Source organism: Oncorhynchus masou, unplaced genomic scaffold (assembly GCF_036934945.1).
Source record: "Oncorhynchus masou masou isolate Uvic2021 unplaced genomic scaffold, UVic_Omas_1.1 unplaced_scaffold_1495, whole genome shotgun sequence".
Classification (NCBI taxonomy): domain Eukaryota; kingdom Metazoa; phylum Chordata; class Actinopteri; order Salmoniformes; family Salmonidae; genus Oncorhynchus; species Oncorhynchus masou.
This window is the reverse complement of record NW_027004956.1, coordinates 72,569-79,774: the sequence shown is the minus strand read 5'-3', so window position 1 is coordinate 79,774 and position 7,206 is coordinate 72,569.

Genomic DNA, 7,206 nt, shown 5'->3' with positions numbered 1-7,206 from the left:
TAATGAGGGATCAGACACCACATAATGAGGGGTCAGACACCACATAATGAGGGGTCAGACACCACATAATGAGGGGTTAGACACCACATAATGAGGGGTCAGACACCACATAATGGGGTTAGACACCACATAATGAGGGATTAGACACCACATAATGAGGGGTCAGACACCACAAAATGGGGTTAAACACCACATAATGGGGTTAGACACCACATAATGAGGGATCAGACACCACATAATGAGGGGTCAGACACCACATAATGAGGGGTTAGACACCACATAATGGGGTTAGACACCACATAATGAGGGGTCAGACACCACATAATGAGGGGTTAGACACCACATAATGAGGGGTCAGACACCACATAATGAGGGTTTAGACACCACATAATGAGGGATTAGACACCACATAATGAGGGGTTAGACACCACATAATGAGGGGTTAGACACCACATAATGAGGGGTTAGACACCACATAATGGGGTTAGACACCACATAATGGGGTTAGACACCACATAATGAGGGGTGAGACACCACATAATGGGGTTAGACACCACATAATGGGGTTAGACACCACATAATGGGGGGTCAGACACCACATAATGAGGGGTTAGACACCACGTAATGAGGGGTTAGACACCACATAATGAGGGGTTAGACACCACATAATGGGGTTAGACACCACATAATGGGGTTAGACACCACATAATGAGGGGTGAGACACCACATAATGGGGTTAGACACCACATAATGGGGTTAGACACCACATAATGAGGGGTTAGACACCACATAATGGGGTTAGACACCACATAATGAGGGTCAGACACCACATAATGAGGGGTTAGACACCACATAATGAGGGGTTAGACACCAGATAATGAGGGGTTAGACACCACATAATGGGGTTAGACACCACATAATGAGGGGTTAGACACCACATTATGGGGTTAGACACCACATAATGAGGGTCAGACACCACATAATGAGGGGTTAGACACCACATAATGAGGGGTTAGACACCACATAATGAGGGGTCAGACACCACATAATGAGGGGTCAGACACCGCATAATGAGGGGTTAGACACCACATAATGAGGGGTTAGACACCACATAATGAGGGGTTAGACACCACATAATGAGGGGTTAGACACCACATAATGAGGGGTTAGACACCACATAATGAGGGGTCAGACACCACATAATGAGGGGTCAGACACCAGATAATGAGGGGTTAGACACCACATAATGAGGGGTTAGACACCACATAATGGGGTTAGACACCACATAATGAGGGGTTAGACACCACATAATGGGGTTAGACACCACATAATGAGGGTCAGACACCACATAATGAGGGGTTAGACACCACATAATGAGGGGTTAGACACCACATAATGAGGGGTCAGACACCACATAATGAGGGGTCAGACACCACATAATGAGGGGTTAGACACCACATAATGAGGGGTTAGACACCACATAATGAGGGGTTAGACACCACATAATGAGGGGTTAGACACCACATAATGAGGGGTCAGACACCACATAATGGGGTTAGACACCACATAATGAGGGATTAGTACCACATAATGAGGGGTCAGACACCACAAAATGGGGTTAGACACCACATAATGGGGGGTCAGACACCACATAATGAGGGGTTAGACACCACGTAATGAGGGGTTAGACACCACATAATGAGGGGTTAGACACCACATAATGGGGTTAGACACCACATAATGGGGTTAGACACCACATAATGAGGGGTGAGACACCACATAATGGGGTTAGACACCACATAATGAGGGATCAGACACCACATAATGAGGGGTTAGACACCAGATAATGAGGGGTTAGACACCACATAATGGGGTTAGACACCACATAATGAGGGGTTAGACACCACATTATGGGGTTAGACACCACATAATGAGGGTCAGACACCACATAATGAGGGGTTAGACACCACATAATGAGGGGTTAGACACCACATAATGAGGGGTCAGACACCACATAATGAGGGGTCAGACACCGCATAATGAGGGGTTAGACACCACATAATGAGGGGTTAGACACCACATAATGAGGGGTTAGACACCACATAATGAGGGGTTAGACACCACATAATGAGGGGTTAGACACCACATAATGAGGGGTCAGACACCACATAATGAGGGGTCAGACACCAGATAATGAGGGGTTAGACACCACATAATGAGGGGTTAGACACCACATAATGGGGTTAGACACCACATAATGAGGGGTTAGACACCACATAATGGGGTTAGACACCACATAATGAGGGTCAGACACCACATAATGAGGGGTTAGACACCACATAATGAGGGGTTAGACACCACATAATGAGGGGTCAGACACCACATAATGAGGGGTCAGACACCACATAATGAGGGGTTAGACACCACATAATGAGGGGTTAGACACCACATAATGAGGGGTTAGACACCACATAATGAGGGGTTAGACACCACATAATGAGGGGTCAGACACCACATAATGGGGTTAGACACCACATAATGAGGGATTAGACACCACATAATGAGGGGTCAGACACCACAAAATGGGGTTAGACACCACATAATGGGGGGTCAGACACCACATAATGAGGGGTTAGACACCACGTAATGAGGGGTTAGACACCACATAATGAGGGGTTAGACACCACATAATGAGGGGTTAGACACCACATAATGAGGGGTGAGACACCACATAATGGGGTTAGACACCACATAATGGGGTTAGACACCACATAATGAGGGATCAGACACCACATAATGAGGGGTGAGACACCACATAATGGGGTTAGACACCACATAATGGGGTTAGACACCACATAATGAGGGGTCAGACACCACATAATGAGGGGTCAGACACCAAATAATGAGGGGTCAGACACCACATAATGAGGGGTCAGACACCACATAATGAGGGGTTAGACACCACATAATGAGGGGTTAGACACCACATAATGAGGGGTTAGACACCACATAATGAGGGTTAGACACCACATAATGAGGGGTTAGACACCACATAATGGGGTTAGACACCACATAATGAGGGGTTAGACACCACATAATGAGGGTTAGACACCACATAATGAGGAATTAGACACCACATAATGAGGGTTTAGACACCACATAATGAGGTTAGACACCACATAATGAGGTTAGACACCACATAATGAGGGGTCAGACACCACATAATGAGGGGTCAGACACCACATAATGAGGGGTTAGACACCAGATAATGGGGTTAGACACCACATAATGAGGGGTTAGACACCACATAATGAGGGGTCAGACACCACATAATGAGGTTAGACACCACATAATGAGGGGTTAGACACCACATAATGAGGGGTTAGACACCACGTAAAGAGGGGTTAGACACCACATAATGGGGTTAGACACCACATAATGGGGTTAGACACCACATAATGAGGGGTCAGACACCACATAATGAGCGGTCAGACACCACATAATGAGGGGTCAGACACCACATAATGAGGGATCAGACACCACATAATGAGGGGTCAGACACCACATAATGAGGGGTCAGACACCACATAATGAGGGGTCAGACACCACATAATGAGGGGTTAGACACCACATAATGAGGGGTTAGACACCACATAATGAGGGGTTAGACACCACATAATGAGGGGTCAGACACCACATAATGGGGTTAGACACCACATAATGAGGGATTAGACACCACATAATGAGGGGTCAGACACCACAAAATGGGGTTAGACACCACATAATGGGGTTAGACACCACATAATGAGGGATCAGACACCACATAATGAGGGGTCAGACACCACATAATGAGGGGTTAGACACCACATAATGGGGTTAGACACCACATAATGAGGGGTCAGACACCACATAATGAGGGGTTAGACACCACATAATGAGGGGTCAGACACCACATAATGAGGGGTTAGACACCACATAATGAGGGATTAGACACCACATAATGAGGGGTGAGACACCACATAATGGGGTTAGACACCACATAATGGGGTTAGACACCACATAATGAGGGGTCAGACACCACATAATGAGGGGTCAGACACCAAATAATGAGGGGTCAGACACCACATAATGAGGGGTCAGACACCACATAATGAGGGGTTAGACACCACATAATGAGGGGTTAGACACCACATAATGAGGGGTTAGACACCACATAATGAGGGGTCAGACACCACATAATGAGGGGTCAGACACAACATAATGAGGGGTTAGACACCACATAATGAGGGGTTAGACACCACATAATGAGGGGTTAGACACCACATAATGAGGGGTCAGACACCACATAATGAGGGATTAGACACCACATAATGAGGGGTCAGACACCACATAATGAGGGGTTAGACACCACATAATGAGGGGTCAGACACCACATAATGAGGGATTAGACACCACATAATGAGAGGTCAGACACCACATAATGAGGGGTCAGACACCACATAATGAGGGGTCAGACACCACATAATGAGGGATTAGACACCACATAATGAGGGGTTAGACACCACATAATGAGGGGTTAGACACCACATAATGAGGGGTTAGACACCACATAATGAGTGGTTAGACACCACATAATGAGGGGTTAGACACCACATAATGAGGGGTTAGACACCACATAATGAGGGGTTAGACACCACATAATGAGGGGTCAGACACCACATAATGAGGGTTTAGACACCACATAATGAGGGGTTAGACACCACATAATGGGGTTAGACACCACATAATGAGGGGTTAGACACCACATAATGAGGGGTTAGACACCACATAATGGGGTTAGACACCACATAATGAGGGATTAGACCACCTGACTCTGAAACTATAACCAGGTTTTAGACGGTCCTCTTTCTTAACCCCCTCACTCAACCATAGAGGACTGACCCTGACACTATAACTAGATCCTTTACGGTTCTGTGTACCAGTTGAGTTTCATGGAACAGGGATATGGGACATGTCTAACAGACAGTGAAGACACATTATTTTTTTGTGGCGTACGATTTGAAAAGGGTCACACACACAAGCTCTGCTCTGATACTGCGAGCCGACTCCTTCTATGAAATGATGTGTAATGGAATCATCTCTGGTGGATTGAATGGCTAGATAGGTGAGTGTGAATAACGGACATGACTGAATGGAACTAGGACGTTTGTAGCCTGGACAGCTTGGAGAATAATTGTCGTCAGTAACTCACTGATCTAATGTATTTTCACATTCAGTCCAGTCATTTTTTGACATTATGCTGTTTATCACATTTCTGTATGTATGTAGACAAGAAATTTTAAATATAAATGTGAGATTTTTTGTTGTTGTTTTTTAACGAGCCGTTTGAGTATCTGTTTGAGCATCTTGAGAGACCCAGACCCCATGGATGAGCCCGTTTAACGTCTGACTGCCACTGAAACACTGTCATCCTGAGAGAACCAGACCCCATGGATGAGCCCGTTTAACGTCTGACTGCTGCTGAAACACTGTCATCCTGGATGGATCAGACCCCATGGATGAGCCCGTTTAACGTCTGACTGCTGCTGAAACACTGTCATCCTGGATGGATCAGACCCATGGATGAGCCCGTTTAACGTCTGACTGCTGCTGAAACACTGTCATCCTGAGAGAACCAGACCCATGGATGAGCCCGTTTAACGTCTGACTGCCACTGAAACACTGTTATCCTGAGAGAACCAGACCCATGGATGAGCCCGTTTAACGTCTGACTGCTGCTGAAACACTGTTATCCTGAGAGAACCAGACCCATGGATGAGCCCGTTTAACGTCTGACTGCTGCTGAAACACTGTTATCCTGAGAGAACCAGACCCATGGATGAGCCCGTTTAACGTCTGACTGCTGCTGAAACACTGTTATCCTGAGAGAACCAGACCCATGGATGAGCCCGTTTAGCGTCTGACTGCTGCTGAAACACTGTCATCCTGAGAGAACCAGACCCATGGATGAGCCCGTTTAACGTCTGACTGCTGCTGAAACACTGTCATCCTGAGAGAACCAGACCCATGGATGAGCCCGTTTAACGTCTGACTGCTACTGAAACACTGTTATCCTGAGAGAACCAGACCCATGGATGAGCCCGTTTAACGTCTGACTGCTGCTGAAACACTGTTATCCTGGATGGATCAGACCCCATGGATGAGCCCGTTTAACGTCTGACTGCTACTGAAACACTGTCATCCTGAGAGAGCCAGACCCCATGGATGAGCCCGTTTAACGTCTGACTGCTGCTGAAACACTGTTATCCTGAGAGAACCAGACCCCATGGATGAGCCCGTTTAACGTCTGACTGCTGCTGAAACACTGTTATCCTGAGAGAACCAGACCCCATGGATGAGCCCGTTTAACGTCTGACTGCTGCTGAAACACTGTTATCCTGGATGGATCAGACCCCATGGATGAGCCCGTTTAACGTCTGACTGCTGCTGAAACACTGTTATCCTGAGAGAACCAGACCCATGGATGAGCCCGTTTAACGTCTGACTGCTGCTGAAACACTGTCATCCTGAGAGAACCAGACCCCATGGATGAGCCCGTTTAACGTCTGACTGCTGCTGAAACACTGTTATCCTGGATGGATCAGACCCCATGGATGAGCCCGTTTAACGTCTGACTGCTACTCAAACACTGTTATCCTGGATGGATCAGATTTACTCACAGAACAGAACACAAGACCATAAAATATTCAAATGATGAATCTGGGTCATGTTGCATAGTGTTGGAGCGAAACACTTTTGGGAGCATGGTGGTAGAATGTAGGCTTGAGCTGGAGGACATGGACCAAATTTCAATATCGCGACAAGTTGACAGGTTTTGTTGTTGTTGTTGCGATAACGATAAATCAGCAACAAATTCCGAAACATCATTTTTGGGGGGAAGAGCTGCACGATATGGGCCTATTTATGGGCCTATTATATATATATATATATATATATATATAATATTTCATTCCAAATGGAGCCTTGCTCGGCTCCACTCTGTTGGCACATCAAAACCATTCTAGCAAACAGTCTACTCCGGTTGTAAAGTAGTGCAGAGAACTCTATAGAGATGAGAGGTACATGATACACTCACAGAAAGCTGTCCTCTCTGTAACTAGAACAGCTGTAGTTGCATTGAAAACGGTCTTTTCACAGCGAACTGCA